Source organism: Bos indicus, chromosome 1 (assembly GCF_029378745.1).
Source record: "Bos indicus isolate NIAB-ARS_2022 breed Sahiwal x Tharparkar chromosome 1, NIAB-ARS_B.indTharparkar_mat_pri_1.0, whole genome shotgun sequence".
In the NCBI taxonomy this organism is placed as follows: Eukaryota; Metazoa; Chordata; class Mammalia; order Artiodactyla; family Bovidae; genus Bos; species Bos indicus.
The window spans coordinates 57,238,167-57,260,531 of record NC_091760.1 but is presented as its reverse complement, the minus strand read 5'-3'; the positions used below and the strand labels follow the sequence as shown (position 1 = coordinate 57,260,531).

The following is a 22,365-nucleotide window of genomic DNA, read 5'->3' as shown; positions in this document are numbered from 1 at the left end:
AAGAAAACCTAGGAAAAAGCATAATCTCCATAGATTCCTCAGTTCCAGTTTTTGCACAGGTACATCTACAAAATTGTCATGTTTTCTTTAGGGATTCAGAATGGATCTTTGGGTTTCTTAGGACAAACTTGCCTGTCTTGAGTCCTGGGAAGTAAATAGAGATGCTCTGTATAAGATACTCTCAGGCCATGGACAACATAATGAGAGCTCAAGCACATTTCACATGAGACCATGAATTATCTCCTAATTTCACTGAAACTGGTCAAGTACAGTGTTCCAGGAAAGGCAACATCAGCCCTGAAGCTGAATTGGACTCTTAATGCATTTTCTGAAATCTTTAATACTAAAGCCTGGTGAGGTGGATGGATCTATAATTACCTGTATTAGTTGGCTAGGGCTCCCATAGACTGGGTGGCTTAAAAAAACAGAAATTTATTGGCTCACCGTTCTGGAGGTAGAAGTCTGAAATTAAGGAGTTGACAAAATTGGCTCCTTTCTCAGGCTGTGAGGGAAGGATTTATCGCATCCTTCTCTCCTTGGCTTGCAGACGGCCATATTTATGTTCACATGGTGTTTTCTCTGTATGTGGGCCTGTGTCTAAATTTCCCAGATATATATGTGGCTGAGTCCCTTTGCAATCCACCTGAAACAACCACAACATTGTTAATAGGCTATACTTGAGTATAAAATAAAAAGTTAAAAAAAAATGTCCCGCTTCTGTAAGAGCATCAGTGGCATCAGCTTGGGTCCACCCTAATAATCGCATTTTAACTTGATTGCATTTTAAGATCCTATTACCAAATAAGGTCACATTAGGAGATATTGTGATTTAAGATTTCATCATACAAATTTTGTGTGGTGGTGTTGGTGGGGAGGTATCATTCAATCCATAGCAGTATACCTATTTTCAAAATGAGAAGTTATATGACTCTTTCAAGGAAGTGGGTTGGCTGGGTGATGGCAAGGAAACCCAGAGCTCTCCACAAGATTGTGCTGATTCCTATGCTTATAAAATATATTTTCTAGGGCTTGTCAAGTGGTCTGGATTTGCTAAAAGCCAGACCACTTACCAGGAGAAAGGGAGGGCAATGATGTGGAGGAATATGTAACATCCACACCAGGGTTAAAAACGTGTTTCACATCTAACACTAGTTGAAGGACTTAGCACCCACGACTTTGCCCAGTTGAATCGTGCCATCTATTTCTCTGGAGGAAAATCAGATGATGTGATAGGACTCCTATTTCTCTTCTATTGTGTTAAACAGATGGCATCAAACAGCACGTTGAGAATATGATGCATATGGGGAGTTACCACAAGCCGGTGTCCTTTTGAGGAAAAAAAGAAATGTGGCACATAATTGAAGGAAATCACATAAAGATGAACAGAGAATGAAAGAACTGTTTCTAGTAATCTGGAACCAAAATGCCTTTGGCCTCTTTGTTCTCTAAATATTCACATTTGAGAGAGGACTGGTCTGATTTATGATACTGTACTAAATGTCCCTTTGTTAGAAAACAAGAGAAAAGAAATACCATACATTAAACCTAAGTTTTAGAGCTGAGCATTAACTTCAAATTATATTCCGCATAGTTTGGATTGTTTTATAATGCAAAATGAAAGAAAGAGAAGAAATGAACATAAATCCTTATTTAGGAAATCATAATTGTTCAGTTTTACTCATTAATTCCTTATTAGTGTTGTATAGTGGAGGTCTCTTTAACTAGCAAGAACTACTGTCTTCATAGAGGACTCATTTTCTCAGAACTTCCTATGACAAATGCTGCTTCTCATAAAGCCTCTCTGTCTGAGCTTTCTGTGTCATTGGTGTGACTGCCTCTTGGCTTACCTTTCTGTCTTCTCTTTTTTATGCTGATTGGTGGCTTTTCTTCTTTTGGCTCCTAAACTATACATTCTTTCCAATTTTCTTATTAATAGCTTTGCCATAAGATTTTTAAGGCTAAGAATCTATCTCCTATTTCCTTAGCAATATATAGGCATACCTCATTTTATCACGCTTCCCAGATACTGTACTTTTTATACATTGAAGGTCTGTGCCAACCTTTCGTGAAGCAAGTCTGTTAACAGCATTTTCTCCATCAGCATTTTCTACTGCATGTCTCTGTGTCAAGTTTTGGTAATTCTCATAGAATTTCAAACCTTCCACCAGCAAAAAATTATGATTCTCAGAAGGTTCAGATGATGATAATATTTTTTAGCAATAAAGCATTTTAAAATTAAGGTACGTGCACTTTTTGAAACACTATTGCACACTTAATAGACTATAGTGTAAACAGCTTTTGTACACACTGGGAGACCAAGAAATTTGTGTGACTTATTTTATTGAGATATTCACTTTATTGTGTCAGTTTATTGTGTTGGTCTGGAACCGAACACACAATATCTCTGAGGTGTGCCTCTACTTAAATGAGTTCAGCCTAAGCATCTTTGGACAGAATGTATTTCTATCTTCTCTTCCTGAGAAAGACTGGAAAGAAACAAGCATAATAATTACTGGGAAGCTCTATACCAAGGTCGCATGTGGGGAGCCCTATACCAAGGTCACAGGGCAAAAATCTCTGGAGCTGATTAAGCCCCATAGGAACTATTTCCATGAGCCTCAAGATTCAAACCTGTCAGTTCCCTGACCCCATATTAGGTAAAATACCCACCCTATTCCCCACCCTATAACATCCTAACCAATCACCTAATGCCACCATTCCAGTAGGAATTTTCGTTATCTTTTTTTTTATTTTTTTATTTTTAAACTTTACAAATTGTATTAGTTTTGCCAAATATCAAAAGGAGTCCTCCACAGGTATACACGTGCTCCCCATCCCGAACTCTCCTCCCTCCTCCCTCCCCATACCATCCCTCTGGGTCATCCCAGTGCACTAGCCCCAAGCATCCAGTATTGTGCATCGAACCTGGACTGGCAACTCGTTTCATACATGATATTATATATGTTTCAATGCCATTCTCCCAAATCTGCCCACCTTCTCCCTCTGCAACAGAGTCCATAAGACTGTTTTATACATCAGTGTCTCTTTTGCTGTCTCGTACACAGGGTTATTGTTAGCATCTTTCTAAATTCCATATATATGCGTTAGTATACTGTATTGGTGTTTTTCTTTCTGGCTTATCGTTATTTTGAGGTTATAAAAATTGTCTGAAAGTCGTTTAGTCGTGTCCAATTCTTTGGACCTCATGGACTACATAGTCCATGGAATTCTCCAGGCCAGAATACCCAAAACCATATTGCTTCATACTTAAGGAAAATTTTAATTTCTTTCTCCATCACTTTTAAATCCTTTATCTCTAAGAAAATATGCATACACCATTCTAACATTCCTACACACCATTCTAGGGTGGGAGTGAAAGTGAAAGTTGCTCAGTCATGTCTAACACTTTGTGACCCCACAGACTATTCAGTCCATGGAATTCTCCAGGCCAGAATACTGGAGTGGGTAGCCTTTCCCTTCTCTAGGGGATCTTCCCAACCCAGGGATGGAATCCAAGTCTCCTGCATTGCAGGCAGATTCTTTATCAGTTGAGCCACCAAGGAAGCCCAAGAATACTGGAGTGGGTAGCCTATTCCTTCAGGGGATCTTCCCAACCCAGGAGTTAAACTGGGGTCTGCTGTATTGCAGGTGGATTCTTTACCAGCTGAGCTACCAGGGAAGACTTACAAAAACTGTCAACTAGCCTGCAAAAGAGTTCCACTCTCACTTGAGCTGGCCTGCTGTTCTAACAGCATCTCCTACTCTAATAAACTTTATTCTCCTTTCATTCTGCCTCAGGTCTGAAAATTTTTTTCCAACCTGCACTCAGACCAGGACAATTACCACTGCCTCCAGGACAATTGCCAAATCTAAAGGAAATGCATATTACTGAACTGCCCCAGGACTATGGGAAGGTGAAGACTATGGGAACTTCAAGGTTGAACTGTGCTTTCTTTGTACTCTTGAGAGTCTTTGAGCTCTACATCCAGGCTTATCCATTACAGATCCCTTCCTTCACATTTTTTTCTAAGATAGGGAGGGTGCAGTTGATCCAGTGTTTTGGTGAAGAAAGATTTACCTCCAGGAAGCTGGACTTTTTTAGGATACTGTGAGAGATCCTCATTGGATCAACTTGGAGAGTGAGGCATAATTGTAGGAATTCTTTGGACCTCATGGACTACATAGTGAATTAATATTTGTTTTATAAAATAGATACCATAGCCCGTAAACCATAAATACTTCGGAAATACATTACAAGAGTAGAAAGGGACTTTCCATATAAATTGAAATGTTGCCTTTTGCACGTTACTAACTGCTTTGCTCTCTTCCTTTTCCTCCTTCCTTCCTGCACCACCCCCCACCAAGTTCCACTTAAATGACAAAGGGACACTTAAAATTGCTCCCTGGGAAAAAAGTTATGACAAACCTAGATAGCATATTAAAAAGCAGAGATATTACTTTGCCAACAAAGGTCTGTCTAGTCAAAGCTATGGTTTTTCCAATAGTCATGTATGGATGTGAGAGTTGGACTGTGAAGAAGGCTAAGCGCCAAAGAATTGATGCTTTTGAACTGTGGTGTTGGAGAAGACTCTTGAGAGTCCCTTGGACTGAAAGGAGATCCAACCAGTCAATCTTAAAGGAAATCAATCCTGAATATTCATTGGAAGGACTGATGCTGAAGCTGAAATTCCAATACTTTGGTCACCTGATGTGAAGAACCAACTTATTGGAAAAGACCCTGATGCTGGGAAAGATTGAAGGTAGGAGGAGAAGGGGATGACAGAGGATGAGGTAGTTGGATGGTGTCACTGACTTGATGGACATGAGTTTGAGCAAGCTTTGGGAGTTGGTGATGGACAGGAAAGCCTGTCATGCTGCAGTCCATGGTGTTTCAAAGAGTCGGACACAACTGAGCAACTGAACTGAACTGATACTTAGAATAGGAGGACTCAGGAAAGTTTACATAATAAGGGGATTCTTGCCCAGATCCTGTATAGTTCAAGTATATAGGTAATTTTCCAGTCCACAGTTAAAAAGGGCCTAGCCTGAGGAGCTACAGTACATGGGGTCACGAAGACTCAGACACAGTTGAGTGATTGAGCACACACACACACACACACACACACATACAGTTCTTTAAGAGCACCTTCTCAAATAACAGTCATCGAGATTTCTCATTCCAGTTATTCACAAGCATCAGCTCAGGGGCTTGCTCTGTACTGTACACTATGCTTAAGGATCTCCTGCCGTTAGCATTGTTGCAGAAGAGCTCAATTTCTCTGAAAAAGAGCTAAATTTGTCCCAAAGCTTGCATTAGCAGCTCTTCAGGACTAATTGTATAGCAAAACAATGAGGAAAACTTAAATACTTTAATTGAGACATTAATATCATTTCCATAAACTCAGTGTACATTCTGAGTTCTCATTCATTTAGCAACAAGGTATAAATATAAATGCAATTGTAGAAAAATATACTAATTCTGCTAATTTATGTATACAGAAAAACAAATCTAAAATAATTGCTCTCTGAGTTAAATTTCAAGCCAAAGTTTCATTATATCCTCTATAATTACATTTTTTGGCCATTCTATTCTCCTTCTTATGGAACATCCCAAATAAACCAGTTTCCATGCACATGAATTGCATAACGTTAAAAAAATGTACAATTAGAAGATGATTTGGACGAGGCTGCCAAAAATCTGGATTAGTTATCATGTTAGGGTTTCCAAACTCCTTCTCTAGCACCTCTGCTATCAGAGTGCTTTGAGTTGTATTAAATTCAGATCACACTTTCAGCATCCATTCTCTGCATCTTCCCACTCTTACTTTGTGACTCATTAGTCTTTCTAAATTATCATCTACATGCCCTTCTGTGATTTTCTTCCATGGTTATTCATCTTTTTAATATAGAAAGTATATAGGGGAAAATTGTCTTGACTAAATATATTAGACCAGAGTTCTTAATGTTTGTTTTCTAAGGGTGTGAACCAACCATGCATCTGGCAAAGGATGCTGCTGCTGTCGCTAAGTCACTTCAGTCATGTCTGACTCTGTGCAACCCCACAGACGGCAGCCCACCAGGTTCCTCTGTCCCTGGGATTCTCCAGGCAAGAATACTGGAGTGTGTTGCCATTTCCTTCTCCACTGGCAAAGGATAGGTCAAGTCATTTCCCTTTGATCTGTCTGCTCTTTGTTTTCATTTATAAATGATGATGATACCTACTGTTAAGGTTGTTGGAAGAATGGTAGATCTCACCTCTAAATTCATCAGAGCAATGCTCTGCAATAGTCAGTGCTCAATAACTGATAGCTGTAATTATCATCATTATTAGGAATTCTTGTAACAAAGCCTTTGTATTTTTCCTTATATCTCACATAACATTATTAAACATAACTTTTAATTTGGTCCCCCTATTTCTGCAACTCGCTCCTGATGCCATGTCTCTCACATCAGATGCAGGTGGAAGCCAATCCATCAGGAGTATTTTTCCAGTTTGTGGCTATCGTGTTTGGTTTCCCAGCAGCACAGAGGGAATGAAACCCAAGCTTTGGAGTTGATAAAAGAGCCAGATAATGAAAATATTTCTCTTAGGGCTGGCTTTGGCAAGATTTTCTGTTTAAATTAAAAACACTATGAAGTTGTAGCCTAATAGCATGTTTAGAGAAACACTTGGTGGGAAATGCATTCCTGCAGCCCAGCACCCAGAAAACTCAGCCTCTCCCAGATCCTACCTGGGAGCACTCAGCAGGGAAGGAGGACAGTCAGCAATGGAATCCCCCTCCCAGCCACTGGCTTTCTCTTCTCTGCTGGGTCTGTAGTCCCTGTGCGTTGGGAGCAACAACCTGCAAAGGGGTGACTGTCACGGTGTCAGGTGCCACCGGGCAGGTGTTCCTAGACCTTGGCTAAAAGGAGGGTCACTTTTATGCTGAATAAAGTCAGCCCTCCATATCTGTGGACTCCAATAACTCTGTGTCAAAAATACTTGAAAAAATTCTAGAAAGTTTCAAAAAAGAAACTTGAGTTTGCTGCATACCAGCAACTATATATATAGTTTTTACATTGTACTAGGTACGATAACTAATCCAGAGATGATTTAACAAATATAGGAGGATATGTGTGGATGATGTGTGTGGGTTGTGTGCAAATACTATATACCATTTAAAAAAAGGAACTTGAGCATCCATGGATTTTGGTGTCTGAGGAGAACTTGGAACCAGTCCTTCTGAGGATACGTAGGGATGACTGTATATATAAGCTAAATGCCACTGGCAACTTTTTCTCTAGGTAAGCCAGTTTGGCTCCTTTGAGCCACCCAATATCAGCATAGCTTTTCCAGTGAGGAGTGGGAAAGAAAAGGGGGCATGTAAACAAGTTTCTAACTTAAGAGATGTTGGTGGCAGCATCTGCTATGGGATATTAGGAATAAAGCTAAAAGTCCAACTAGACTTGGTCTGATATAAAATCTGTTCTGTAATAGAGAATAAGCATAAACCCTTTGCTTGCTAATTTCCTGATGGTTAAAGCAATTAAGTTTATTTGTTTAATCAACAAAGGCTTAATTAAGCAGGCATTCTGCCAAGCAAAGGATATATAAAGACATAAAGATAATAAGTTACTGTCTCTGCCTGAAAGAGAAATTCAAGTAAACTAATCACAACAATCCAACGGTGAGATGATATGCCAATTGTGGCAGAAAACACGAAGGTACAGAAACACACTTCATAGAGATCTCAGGAGTCAAGGAAGAGCCTCCTAAAATCCAACTTTCTTGAAAGGCTGACTTGCTCTGACTTTAAGGGACTCTCCAGCACCCCTGGCTGTTCTCATGGCATTTGGGTCATCAAGGGGTTCTCATACTTTAATGTTCATTGAAGGCAACTGGAAACTTGATAAAAATGAAGTTCCTGAGCTCCCACTCCAAGAATTTTTTATTATGTTGCTTTGGAGCAGAGCCTGGGAAATCATTTTAATTTTTATTAACAAGTTTTGTAGGTGATCCTGCTAAAAGTAGTTCTCAGACAGTACTTTGAATGACGTTGTCGAGAACATTGAATTTCCTTGGTCTCCTTCACGAAGGATTCTTCTCAGACCTTTACAAATTCAACTCATGCAGCAAAAAAACGAAGCTTCTTACCTGTTTACTGCATTGTTTGCTTCTATGCTTAAACCCAGGGAAAATACTCTGGGAATCAGAAGTATTTGATTTGCAGAAGTGGGAGTGGATAGAGGAGGGGATCTTGGCCTCATCCACTCGCTGTGGTGAAAACCCAGACTGCATTCCTCACACACCCCAGCCCCCTTCAGGAGACAGAGCTGTGGGGCCTCTGAAGAGAGTGTGAGGGAGGTGGTCTGGGAGGTGTTTCATTTATGAAACCCTCCCTTTCCCTGAAGCATGTGGACATACAAAGCAAACAGATTAGTTCTCAGGGAGGAGGTAAGCCCTTTGATGAAGAAAGCCACCTTGAATATTCTCTTGGGGGAAGTTTTACCTGTGAATCTGAACCAAGAAAAATGCTAATGCAAATGAAAAAGAGAATTTAGACTTGGCTGGGTCCCTGGCACAAACTTTTCTAAGAAGCATGTCATTCTCAGTGTCTAGAGAGACCAGGCTGATCTCGTCATTTATCAGCCCAGGGAACAGAGCTGTAAAGAGCCCGTCAGTTTTGGGGGTGAACCCACAGTCACAGAAATGTGTAGCCTTTGTCATTTAGATGCTACATCCTTTCAAGGGTTTTTTCTTCTCCCTCTTCTCTTCCTTCTACTCCTTTTCTTTTCCCCTTAAAAAAATTATTTTACCTCAAGAAGTATAAAGATAATTTATTTTAAAAAATATATCAGAAACATAACATTAAATCCTTTCAAAAATGCAACTTACAGAACTTTCCAATATCACATTGAAAAAGACTTTCTTCTGACCAGTCTCCTTTTGAATGGTAACAATAATAATATAGATTTTGGGCCATCACATCCTTGACTAGCCCATGGGGACTAGGATTTTTATCACTGCTTCCCTCTGCTCATCTTCCAGGTGGAGACTTACAGCACTGAGATGTCAGATTTTCACTCTTGGTTTCCAATACCATCTTTATGATATATGAACCATGTAATATTGGCAAGTCATTTCATATTCTGAATACGTTTTTCCACTCTTGAAATGGGTACAGTAACATGAGCCCTTTTATTGTAGTTCTAGAATAGCAGAAGCTAAAGTGTTTTGTACGTTCTACAGCAGGGTCCCCAATCTCTGGGATTTAATGCCTGATGATCTGAGGTGGAGCCTATGTAATAATAATATAAAGTACATGATAAATGTATGTGCTTGAATCATCCTGAAACCATCTCTTCTCTAACCCCTGCCCCAGTCTGTGGAAAAATTGGCTTCCATGAAACCAGTCCCTGGTGCCAAAAAGTTGGTGACCGCTGCTCTAAAGCATTTTTCTAAATGTGTTCCTTTAGTCTTCGTCTTATAACCTGGTGTGTGTGGGGGGGGGGGGGGGGGGGCGGGGGTGTGCCTGAGCCAAAAGATTATTTCTGGAAAGAAATAATATTTCTGTTATTTCTGGAAAGAAAATATAATGTGAGAGTCACAGAGTCTCAGAGGACAGCCATTTTATATTTGCATTAAAAATAATAACAAATAAGTGTCAAACTAAATTCACAAAGTTTTACTAATTGGTACTCACTGGGGAAAAGGTTACCTACACATATATGCACACACTGGGAAAATCAGAGAAAAAGTAATGAGCAAACAAAGATCTAAATACTTGCTGAGAGGTGATAAATGCTTCCCCAGACAAACTTGCTACATCCCAAAGGAGCCTGCTATCTGGAAAAACACATTGATGATGTAATGGGAACCTTTTCCAGAGGAAGCACCTTCTGCTGAGGGAAACGTGGGCCTCTGGCCACAAACAGTGATTTTCAGCATGTGTCTCTGGCCTGTCCTTCTCATTACCTCAATTTTCCATTTATGAATTGATGATTCTGCTCCTTTCTCTAAAATACTACATAGGAGTACTGGAAAATGAAGTAAATTTTGTGAAATTATATGAGAGGCTAAAAGATAAAGTAAGTAAAATTCAACAATAGATTTTTATGGGTGAATTCATCTTCGAACTGCTGAGATACTGGGGCAATCAACAAATATACTCAACCCAGCAGGATTCTTAATCTCTGTCTCACTAAACCATCTGTGTTTCATCAATTCTCACCCATCTGCCCAAACACTGAAAAGAGAAGCTAAAGATCATACAGCTTCAAGATGGAGCAAAACACAGAAGGTTGATGGGAAACTTTCTAAAGCAATAGGTTATAGACAGTGATGCACAACCAGGGTCGTGCTGCTGCTAAGTCACTTCAGTTGTATCCGACTCTGTGCGACCCCATAGATGGCAGCCCGCCAGGCTCCCCCGTCCCTGGGATTCTCCAGGCAAGAACACTGGAGTGGGTTGCCATTTCCTTCTCCAATGCATGAAAGTGAAAAGTGAAAGTGAAGTCACTCAGTCGTGTCCGACTCTTAGCGACCCCATGGACTGGAGCCTACCAGGCCCCTCCGCCCATGGGATTTTCTAGGCAAGAGTACTGGAGTGGGGTGCCATTGCCTTCTCCAACCAGGGTCCTAAGAGTATGTATATAATTTTCACAGGTTCACTTTTCAACCTGAGACATCTCGGACACGAGGAAGCCAATTCTCTAACATCCCCGTCCCTTGAACATGCTTGAACGTGCTTCGGCATGCCATTAGCCCTTTGGCTCTGTTATTTGGGAATATATTGATGAGACTCCAACAAAAGCTTGATCTGAAGCTACAAAATATTCAGACTCGGGTAAAAACAGATGATGAAATTGGGCAGTGGCTTGTGAGGCCAAAGAGCTTGTCCTTATAATCTCTGGGGTGTTGTAATAATGGGAGAGGATGGAGTCTGACAACTTGACCAAGAAAAGCTTTGGACTGAAGTGAAAATGTTTATTTGGACTTTGGGTTCCCTCCCATACCCCCAGGCTCTAATAATCTCTACTGGCTTCCCCATCCTCCTTTTGACCTAGATGCTTAAAGGAACTTAAAGGGAATACATCTCTCTCTTCCACAGGGCAAGCCACATCCAAACTTACAGGGTTTCACACACAATACTGAGGTCACTTACTCACTAAACAAAAGTCAAGCCCACAGGGATACTGATGAATGCTGCCCTTAGGTCATAAATAACAGTCCTGTTACATTGGCTCTTCACTAACAATTTCCATCTGGTAACACTCACGGCTGCATGTCTGACCATGGGTCAGAGGTGAAAGGGAGGCAGCCGTTCACTGAAGGCATTGTTTTCATTGGTCCATAATTAAAGACTCAAGAAATTGCTCATCAGCGGCCAGAGGGCTCCTCAGGCTTTTTGTGAATCTCTTCCTCTGGCAAATATGAGACTGGGAGTTAGTTTGATGGTATGCTGAAGCATTCCAGACATGAATCTGAGCATTGTCTCTGAGGATCTCTGCACGTAGGTCCAGCTCAACAATGCAAAGTAAGCTGGCAAGGCAGAGCAAACTCCAGGAATACAGGTGGTTTGGAGTGATGAAGGTTTGCAGGAAGACATTTAAATCCCTGGCAGTTTTACAGACCTTTATTCAGCAAGAGTCCCTTAACATTGCTGTGGCAGTGATTCATGTATTTGTGGCCAGATCAGAGGGTGTGGGTGGGGGACTGACCGGCTAGCTGATGGGTAGACATGCCGCTCTCCAGATCTCCTCTACTGTCCCTGAATTCTTGTGGCTGGTGAGTTCCATTGTTTTCATTCATGCAGTAGCGGTTAGTCTAAGAGAGGGAAGGGTCCTCTTCAGGTCATCTTTTTAGCACCAGACTCTCACCAACTGCCTCTTACACTGTCTTTCTCTACAAATGCATCATAAGCTTAGTCTGCTGTTTACAGAAAATAATAACCTGACTTCAATGCAGAAAAACATTTGTTACAAACTACATATACACATAGGTAACTTAGCTGTTGAACTCAGGTTAACTCAACAGGGTTGGCTTTTTAAAAAACTGTTTATTTTCTATTGGAGCATAGTTGATTAACAACATTGTGATAGTTTCAGGTGTAGAGCAAAATTATTCAGTTATACATGTATCTATTCTTTTTCAAATTATTTCCCCATTTAGGTTGTTACATAATATTGAGCAGAGTTCCCTGTGCCTATAGTAGGTCCTTGTTGGTTATTCATTTTAAATATAGTATGGCCAGCCCCAACTCCCTAACTATCCTTTCCCCAAATTTCTCCTCTCAATAAGATTTTATGTTTAAAATCTTTTAGTTCTCCTCAACAAATGTCATCACTTTGTAATTCTGCCCTGCAGAAACTCTGTTGTATTCCTGCAACCCAGTTTCCAGTCACGATTCCCTAAAACTAAATGATATAACTTGCTTGTACATTACTCAGGTTAGTAAAAATTTATTTAAGTCCTTTCTATAACAGAAAAGTGTACTCACTTGCTGCTCTCTGCTCTTGTTTTTTCCTAATTTTCTTTGGGCACTCCCCATCAGATCAGTTATCTCTCTTTCTGATTCTCCTTTTCTAATTTACCTTCCAATCCTCACCCTTTGGGGCTTCCCTGGTGGCTCAGATGGTAAAGAATCTGTCTGCAGGGCAGGAGACCCGGGTTCAATCCCTGGGTCGGGAAGATCCCCTGGAGAAGGGAATGGCTACCCACTCCAGTATTCTTGCCTGGAGAATTCCATGGCCAGAGGAGCCTAGTGGGATACAGTCTATAGGATTGCACAGAGTAGGACATGACAGAGAGACTAACACACAACACTTCACCTTTTAGCACATCCCATCTTCATAAATTTCACCTGCTTCCCCTATGAAACTCAATTCACATACCTCTCAATCTAGAACTTAGAAAATCAAGCCTAATTCATTACAAAAATTAAAACCTCTACAGACAAATTGGTAGCCACATTGTAAAAAAATGATATTCTGGAGAATAGCAGCTACAACAAAACAAATATTTCCCATTGCTGGTAAATGTAATGGACCTGTGACAATAGCTAAGGATATAGCTATTGAGAATGGGATCAATGATAATCATGCTGGTTACCATTTGCTGAGCTTTCACTGTGCCAGGCATAGTTTTGAGCACTTTACATCTTATTTAATCTGACAACAATTAAATGAAGTCACAATTATCATCTACATTTTCAGATAAGGGAAGTAAGTTTTTTATGTTTCACTGACTGTAAAGTGGTAGAGTGATTAAAACCCTTGACTGCAAGAATTTAGAACAAAACAAACAAAAAACAAAAACCCTCTGCTCCTAGTGAAAATGCCTGTTTTCGATCTTGAGTTCTATCACCAGTAATATTTGATTCGCTGGTTTAGTAGCAACAATCTACAAGAAGTGAATGTGGAAAAATAGCAAATTTTTACAGGTATCCTTTCACTGGCATGAGGGGTTCAGACCATGAGACCAGAAGTATGAGGAATTGTGCTTTATCCCAAACTGAACACAGCTTTCCTCCACTTCAATTCAGTTCAGTTCAGTTCAGTCCAGTCGCTCAGTCTTGTCCGACTCTTTGCGACCCCATCAATCACAGCATGCCAGGCCTCCCTGTCCATCACCAACTCCCGGAGTTCACAAACTGATGTCCACCGAGTCGGTGATGCCATCCAGCCATCTCATCCTCTGTTGTCCCCTTCTCCTGCCCCAAATCCTTCCCAGCATCAGAGTATTTTCCAGTGAGTCAACTCTTCTCATGAGGTGGCCAAAGTACTGGAGTTTCAGCTTCAGTGTCAGTCCTTCCAGTGAATACCCAGGGCTGATATTTTTTAGGATGGACTGGTTGGATCATCTTGCAGGCCACGGGACTCTCAAGAGTCTTCTCCAATACCACAGTTCAAAAGCATCAATTCTTCGGTGCTCAGCTTTCTTCACACTGTACCCAAATCCTTTGGTGAATCAAGTCCTGAGTAAAATCGTACCTTCATAGACCTGGGAAAAGTTCCCTGTGTATAATACAGTGAATTACCTGCAATATTTTATAATAACCTACAGGGAAAAGAATCTGAAAAAAAATGTATATAATATATATATATATAAGAATATATATGTATATAATATATATAAGAATATATGTATGTATATTATATATATAAGAATATATATATATATAAATCACTGTGCTGTATACACGAAAATAACGTAATATTGTAGATCATCTATGCTTCATTTAAAAAATACTTTAGAAGTAAAAAAATCTCTTGACTTTTTTGTTTATAATTCCCTGTCTCAAATCAAGGTGACCACTATTCTCAGTCTGATCAGAATAACCAAACAGGGACTGTGAGACCAGATGCCTTAGTGAGGTGACTTTCTTAATTGATACAGTGCACTGAAGGGATGTCTTTGCTTTAATACCTCAAGGATATTTGTGCCCCTGCAGCCCCTAATGCCTAGTAAGAATTCAGTATGGGCTTTCCAAATAAAAGAATGCCTTGTCCTAGTTTATGTCAAGTTGGGAAAATGCTGCATTTGTCCAGGCTAGAATATTCCACATTTCACAAGCGTTTTTAGAGCAGATGTTAAGTGGGGCCCTTCAGAGGCTCTGTGAACCCTCTGAAATTACATGCAAAATTCTGTATTTACATGTGGGAATTTTGGTGAGGGTCTTTAGCATTCATCAAAATTTTAAGAAGGTTCTTGAACCAAATTATTTAAGAATCACTGCTTCATGGTTTACAAAATCGTTATGCTTAATTATTTTGGTTGATCATGTCAATGTCATGAGAAAGATAATATAATGATCGTTAATTTACAGAAGAAGAAAATTTGAAATTGAGAAATATGGCACAGGTATTAAGTTTAAAAGCCTGGTGTTCTGGCTCCAGACTCTGTTCTTTCCATTTTCTGTGTGTGTGTGTGTGTGTGTGTGTGTGTGCGCGCTCGCAGAAAAAGAAACAACAATGAAATGTTAAGTGAATTCTACATGACTGATCAGAGATGGGATCCTCTCTCCCTCAAGACTCAATAAGTAGGTCCATGTCTTCCCACCCACCTACTGGCTTCAATGCTTGGGGAATTGGCTCTGGTCAGCACAAGTCCTAATGCCTCCACGGGTTGTTAACCCAGCAGAGAGATTTAAGAAGCAGGAAAGAAGACACATCATCACTTACTTTTGAGCCTTAGCTTCTTTATCTATATAACAGAGTTTACAAAACCACTTACTCTGACCTGAATACATTTCTTTCTCCTTCTAAAGGCAGCTGAAGGCATTAAGTGATTTCTAGATCAATCGTCTTTCCTGGATGACTTGTACTACCTGATGTCTGGGACTCATTTTCTCATTTGAAGAGTGAGGGCTTTAGGACCAAGTTATTTTGTGGATGACTTTTAGCTTTAAAGAGCTCTGTCTGTTATACTATTGTGGAAGAAATGAATAAAGTAGGGGAAGGGAAAGTATAAAAGCATGAAAGCAGCCACTTTATTAGGGTTCCTGGAGCCATGATTTCCCATTATCTTCCTTCACTGGTGTTTGGATTCATCCGTTTTTTTTTTTTTTTTGCCCACTGCACCTTGAGTGCAGCATCACTATTTTCTCCCACCACTTCAGGTAAACCATTGGTCAATTTAGGGCACTTCACGCACAGCTGCTGGTGGAGGGAGCCAGGGGCGAGGATGCTTTGTGCCTGTGCGTTTCCTCCATCCTCTGGCTCGTTCCCCTGAACACTGGAGGGTGTTGGCTTGATGACCTGTGTGGGCTTTTCGGTCAGTGATTCTGAAAGTCCTCCTCTGGATTATATCACCCAGGGATTAACATGTTCTCTCACAGCAAGGACAACTTAAGGCTTGGAAGACTAAATCTGACTCATGAAAAGTAAGGGAAGTTAGAGTTCAAGTCTGAGCAAGTGGGCTTTATTTCCTGCTCTTTGGGATCCCAGCTATCTTGTTGCACAACTCTGGGAGGTGCCTATTCTGTTGTATTCCCTATTAAAGGAGTCCCTGGAGCACAGTGTGGTGGGAGTAGCGCCCCCTGGAATTGAAAGATGCTACTGCCCTGCTTGTGATGCCTCGAGTACCTTCATTTCAACTCACAGAAGTTAACATCATCTGGAGGTTGAAATCTGAGGGTTGGGAAGTACTTTTATCGTGGTGCCCTTAGAAAACCTGGCAAAATTCCATATCAACACGTGTATGTGTGTGAGTGTGTGTGTGTGTGTGTGCTCAGTTGTGTCCAACTCTTTGCAACCCCATGGACTATAGCTGTCCACCAGTCTCCTCTGTCCATGGGATTTTCCAGGCAAGAATACTGGAGTGGGTTGCCATTCTCTTCTCTAGGGGATCTTCCTGACCCAGGGATTGAACCCACATCTCTTGCGTCTCTGGCATTGCAGGTGGATTCTTTACCACTGAGCTACCTGGGAAGCAAGGACAAAAATGGGATTGACAAAGAAGAGAGGCTAAGTTGGAGTTGAGAGTAATGAGTAATTTCTAAGTCCAGACAGCTAACCAAGTTTACCACCAGACACAGAAAAATGTACAGAAGACTATTTTACTCTAAATTCTTTCACTTTATATATTATATAGTAAAACTCTTAGCTGTTGGAGTTATTTTGGTCAGTTGTATGGAGTAGGGTGGTTGCAAGTGGTTTCAGGAGTTAATGGATTTCTTTGCTCAGTTTCCATGTGACCAGTTTACAGTTAAAAAAAAAAAAAAACAAACTGCTATTTCCTGGCTACCAACTAATGGCCAAGAGCTTCCCAAACATGACTTCACTTAATCCTCCCAGCAACCCTTTGAGGCAGATGTTATTATCCATCTCTAGTTTATAAACAGAAAATTGGATTTCCAAGATATTTATAATTTGCCCAAGATTGCACAACTTAAGTAGCAACCAGTTCCGTTCAGTTCAATGTTAGTGGTCAAATCAGATTTGTCTGATTCTAAAGTTGTGCTGTTACCAGAACACCAAACTGCTTCCTATTTAGGCATTATGTTTTCTTGAGCAAATATAGCCACAATCATTTGTTTACTGGCAGTAGAAGTAATGACAGTAATGATAGCAACATATGTGGAGCTCATTATGTGCTAGGAACTGTCCTAACACTTTATAATTCATCTAATAACTAATCCCTTGTTAAAGCTTACAATGTAGAGTCAAGCCCCATTTATGGATGAGGAAGACATGGAGAGGTTGAGAAACTGGCCCAAAGTCACTCAACTCACTGGTAAAGGGAGGAGCTGGGAATCCAAGCCAGAAGGGTGGGCTCCAGAACCTATGCAGGCCACTGGAGACTAGAGTAGGTTGTCAAGGACGTAAGTCATTCATTGACTTATCAGGAAACCCATTGTCCTGTTTAGACTGGTCTAGGCTTGCATTAGGCAGAGTTTCTGAAGAGATGACACTCTAGGAGAGAAAAGCGCTAGTGAGTCAATGAGAGGAACCTCTAAGTCCTTGGTTTTCATTGCCTGCTTGGACAACACACCCAGTTACAGGCAAGGTCTTAGAGCCAAGGGCAGCTCTGCCCTCCTGCCTTTCCTTGGGGGGCGCCCATGCGAGTGCTGGCCGAGGGGCACAGGAGAAGACGATGGGCTCGCAGAGTGACACATCCTGCATCCAAAGAGTAGGTCGTTTTAATTTTCCCTCTTCTCTGGTCATGTAGATGGATGTCTCTCCTTTTTCAGAAAAGTGAAATCAATTCTCTAGAATTCTTAGGAAATAGAGGGTTGTGAATCTACCGTGCTTATGAATCTGCTGAGAGCACTGGGAAGTGAGGCTTCTTTTTTGCACATGAAGTCATATTTTAACTGAAACCAAAAGAAAAAAAAAAGAGAGAGAGAGAGACTCGAGAGTCTGTGGGGATCAGAGCTGGGTATTGTGTTACAGAAATTTTCCATTTCAGACACAAACTACATACATTGGTATGTGGGCCAAAAAAGGCAGAGAGAGACTCCAGGAGGGCCTGAAGAAATAATGCCTCCTCCTTTAATCCCAAGGAGTGTGTCCAGATTCTGGGGGAGGGCTGTCCAGAGGGTCTGGATCGGATCTCACTCAGAAGTCTGGGATTAGAGTGATGATGATACCAGCTGCATCACAGAGCTTGACTTCACAGAGCTCCCTAAAATACAAGAGAGTTAATTTCTCAGTGACTTGGTTTCCAATATTTGAAAATGAGACAAACACCTCAAAATTTGTTGGGAGCAGTAAAAATGGTATGAATAGTGGTATGATAGGCTAGTTATAGTATTATTAAGCAATACTTACTTATAATGCATGAACCACTGTGTTAAAGCTTTCTAAACATTATCTCATTTAATTCTCTCAACTTGATGAGATCAGTGATATTATTTTTTATAAATTTGTACCTGAGGAAACTACAGTTTAGAAAAGCTAGATTGACTTGAACAAGCTCATAGCTTTAAGTGGTGAGCTTGAGTCTCAAATGTTAGTCTGGCATCTATGAATTGACACCTATCCTGCCTTCCCATGGAAAGGCCAACCTTGGCCCACACTGCTCTGGTCCCAAGCTAAATCTTGTGGGAGCAATAGGGGACATCACTTAATTGACAGTGTGTTATGTTGACCAGCGCCCCCCACCCCACATCCTATTTTTTATCAGTGCCCCTTTCAGGTTAACATGGAAGCCCTATTTTAAAGAAATGTTGGATTGGTTTTCCAGGAATATAAACTGGTTTTGGTCCCTTGAGCTCAATTCTGAAATGGGTATTGCCTCCAGCAGTGCTTCTTATGGCTGTTCAGTATCCCTAACCAGCAGCATCGGCATCACCAGGAAACTGGCAGGAAATGTAAATTGTCTGCCCCTGCCCAGATGTGCTGAATTGGAAACCCTCAGGGTGGGGCTCAGCAATGCATGTTTTAACAACCCCACAAGCTGATTCTGATGCAGCTAAAGTCTGAGAGCCACTGGCCTCCAGGGCAGATAAAGGAGAGAGTTAAATCAGGACTAGAGGTCTCTGATTCTTAACAGCTGCTAGTGACTCACTCTCCCCAGTCATTCCCTTCTGGTTTCTGTCCTTTTTAGGATGAAGGATTTGCTCGCATCCCATCATGTGTGAAAAATTACATCAGCAGTGTCCATTCCTTTCTGAATCGATGTCCATGAGGAGACTTTGAGCTTTATCCCCTCCCGTGTGCAACATAGCCCCTCTGTTTTTAGAACCACTTGCTCATTTTCCAGTCTGGATGATTAACTTCAAGTTACCAGCATACCAGAAATAAAAAATAAGCTGTAATAAAACTGTGGTTCTAGGTTGAACTGAATGATTGCAAATTGGGGTTGAGTCTCCAAATCTGCTTGTTCTTGAAGGTTCTGAACACTGCAGCTACGTTCAAGCCAAGGGGCGTCTGGTCCCCCCTTCTCGTCCCCACCCTGTCTAAAAATGGTGACAGAGGGTGAAGCAACTAAAGCTGAAGATGGGGAAAATCATCCCTTCAGTTTTTTAGTACAAGCTCTGACTCAGACTTGTCTGCTTCCCAGGATCACTGGTCCCACATATCTCTCAGTGGGAAACCTAAAATTGAATACACATCCCAGAAACAAGAAAATGGGATAGGTTTTCTTCCCTATAGTTCCTTCTCCTGACTGGTGTGAGATGGGTCTCCAGTCCAACACAAATCTGCCAATAAATTAACTCTGAGTTTGCTAGATTGTTTAGAGAAGGAAATGGCAACCCACTCCAGTATTCTTGCCTGGAGAATCCCACAGACAGAGGAGCCTGGCAGGCTACAGTCTATAGGGTTGCAAAGAGTCGGACACAACTTAGCTCTGTCTTTCTTTACTAGGCTAGGCTAGGCTAAGTCACTTCAGTCGTGTCCAACTGTGTGTGACCCCATAGACGGCAGCCTACCAGGCTCCTCTGTCCCTGGGATTCTCCAGGCAAGAACACTGGAGTGGGTTGCCATTTCCTTCTCCAATGCATGAAAGTGAAAAGTGAAAGTGAAGTCGCTCAGTCGTGTCCGACCCTCAGCGACCCCATGGACTGCAGCCTTCCAGGCTCCTCCATCCATGGGATTTTCCAAGATTGTCACAAAAGCCCATCTTGTTATCTGAGATGCTACTTTTCCTAATAGAAAAAATAGTGGGAAATTCTGCTTGACCTTGCCAGAAAATGGAAACCATAGTTATTGATGTGACCTGTATTTAGCATCTTTGGGATAGAAGAACATTTTCTTGTATCTCAACAAAGGTTTACTAACATTAAGTTCTGGTTGAAGGGGTCTTCAGAGTCCCTCTTATATCTCCAAATAAGGTAAAATAAGAATTTAAAAAAATGTGAGCATGGTTTCTGTTGCCAGAAACTGTTTTTGAGTTTCAAAAGAGTTTCGCTCAGCACTTTGTGTTGCTATCTGGTCTTATTTTAATTCACTGCAGACGTACTGAAGAATTTAAGTCATGAGCACGAGTTAGCAACATCCAAATGAAGGCAAGATGTGTTAAGGGTTTAAACCCTGACATAGTGGAAGTGGAGACTAGCAATGCCTTTCCTGAGATGCTCTTACAGAAGTGTCATGGCTACAGACTAAATTCAGCAAGGGAGAACGCCAAAACTGGGACTTTCTCTGCTCTTCCCTATTTGACAGACACACCAAGTTCTCTACCCCTCAAGATCCTTATGTTACAAACAAATTACATGGTGTTTCTCTTATGAACCAACAATAAATATTTTATCTCAACATAAAATTTTGAATAACAGGTTTGGAGACAGAGAAATCCAAGTCCAGTGTCTTACATTCTCTCTTAATAGCTATGTGTCCTTGGGCCAGTAACTTAACCTCTTTGAGACTACTTTAAATTAAAGTAGGGATAAAAATAATCACCTATAAATTAGGGATAAAAGTAATCACTGCAAAGAGTTGCTATGAAGACTGATTTGGATAATGTCTAATGTTGGCATTTAGTAGCTGTTAGTATTATTTTTGCCATCTCAAACTCAATTGGTTCAAACAGTAAATTTAATGTTTAAACAAATATTCCCTGATGCCTATATATATATATATATATATCAGTTCAGTTCAGTCGCTCAGTCATGTCCATCATGCCTTCCTGTCCATCACCTGTCCATCACTCCTGGGTTTACTCAAACTCATGTCCATTGAGTCGGTGATGGAATCCAACCATCTCATCCTCTGTCATTCCCTTCTCCTCCTGCCTTCAGTCTTTCCCAGCATCAGGAGCTTTTCAAATGAGTCAGTTCTTCCCATCAGATGGCCAAAGTATTGGAGTTTCAGCTTCAGCATTAGTCCTTCCAATGAATATTCAGGACTGATCTCTTTAGGATGGACTGGTTGGATCTCCTTGCAGTCCAATGGACTCTCAAGAGTCTTCTCCAACACCACAATTCAAAAGTATCAATTCTTCAGCTCTCAGCTTTCTTTATGGTCCAACTCTCACATCCATACACGACTACTGGAAAAACCATAGCTTTGACTAGACGGACCTTTGTTTGCAACGTAACATCTCTGCTTTTTAATATGCTGTCTAGGATGGTCATAACTTTTCTTCCAAGGAGTAAGCATCTTTTAATTTCATGGCTGCAAATCACCATCTGCAGTGATTTTGGAGCCCCCAAAATAAAGTCTTTCACTGTTTCCACTGTTTCTCCCATCTATTTGCATTGAAGTGATGGGACCAGATGCCATGATCTTCGTTTTCTGAATGGTGAGCTTTAAGCCAACTTTTTCACTCTCCTCTTTCACCTTCATCAAGAGGCTCTTTAGTTCTTCTTCACTTTCTGCCATAAGGGTGGTGTCATCTGCATATCTGAGGTTATTGATATTTCTCCTGGCAATCTTGATTCCAGCTTGTGCTTCATCCAGTCCAGTGTTTCTCATGATGTACTCTGCATATAAGTTAAATAAGCAGGGTGACAATATACAGCCTTGACGTACTCCTTTTCCTATTTGGAACCAGTCTGTTGTTCCATGTCCAGTTCTAACTGTTGCTTCCTGACCTGCATACAGGTTTCTCAAGAGGCAGGTCAGGTGGTCTGGTATTCCCATCTCTTGAAGAATTTCCCACAGCTTGTCGTGATCCACACAGTCAAAGGCTTTGGCATAGTCAATAAAGCAGAAGTAGATATTTTTCTGGAACTTTCTTGCTTTTTCGATAATCCAGCGGATGTTGGCAATTTGACCTCTGGTCCCTCTGCTTTTTCTAAAACCAGCTTGAACATCAGGAAGTTCATGGATCACGTACTGCTGAAGTCTGGCTTGGAGAATTTTGAGCATCACTCTACTAGAGTGTGAGATGAGTGCAATTGTGCGGTAGTTTGAGCATTCTTTGCCATTGCCTTTCTTTGGATTGAAATGAAAACTGACCTTTTCCAGTCCTGTGGCCACGGCTAAGTTTTCCGAATT

At 41.0% G+C, this 22,365-nt stretch overlaps 1 protein-coding gene across 2 annotated transcripts in view; it reads right to left on the bottom strand.

Annotated features, from left to right (window-relative positions):
- The window catches only part of PHLDB2 (pleckstrin homology like domain family B member 2), a 198,862-nt gene extending 198,280 nt beyond the window's left edge, over positions 1-582 (bottom strand). For both annotated transcript variants that reach the window (XM_019978192.2, XM_019978254.2), the window contains exon 1: positions 445-582. The gene's annotated coding sequence lies outside the window, so the exon portion shown is untranslated. The remainder of the gene's footprint in view (positions 1-444) is intronic.
- Between the last annotated feature and the right edge of the window lie 21,783 nt (positions 583-22,365).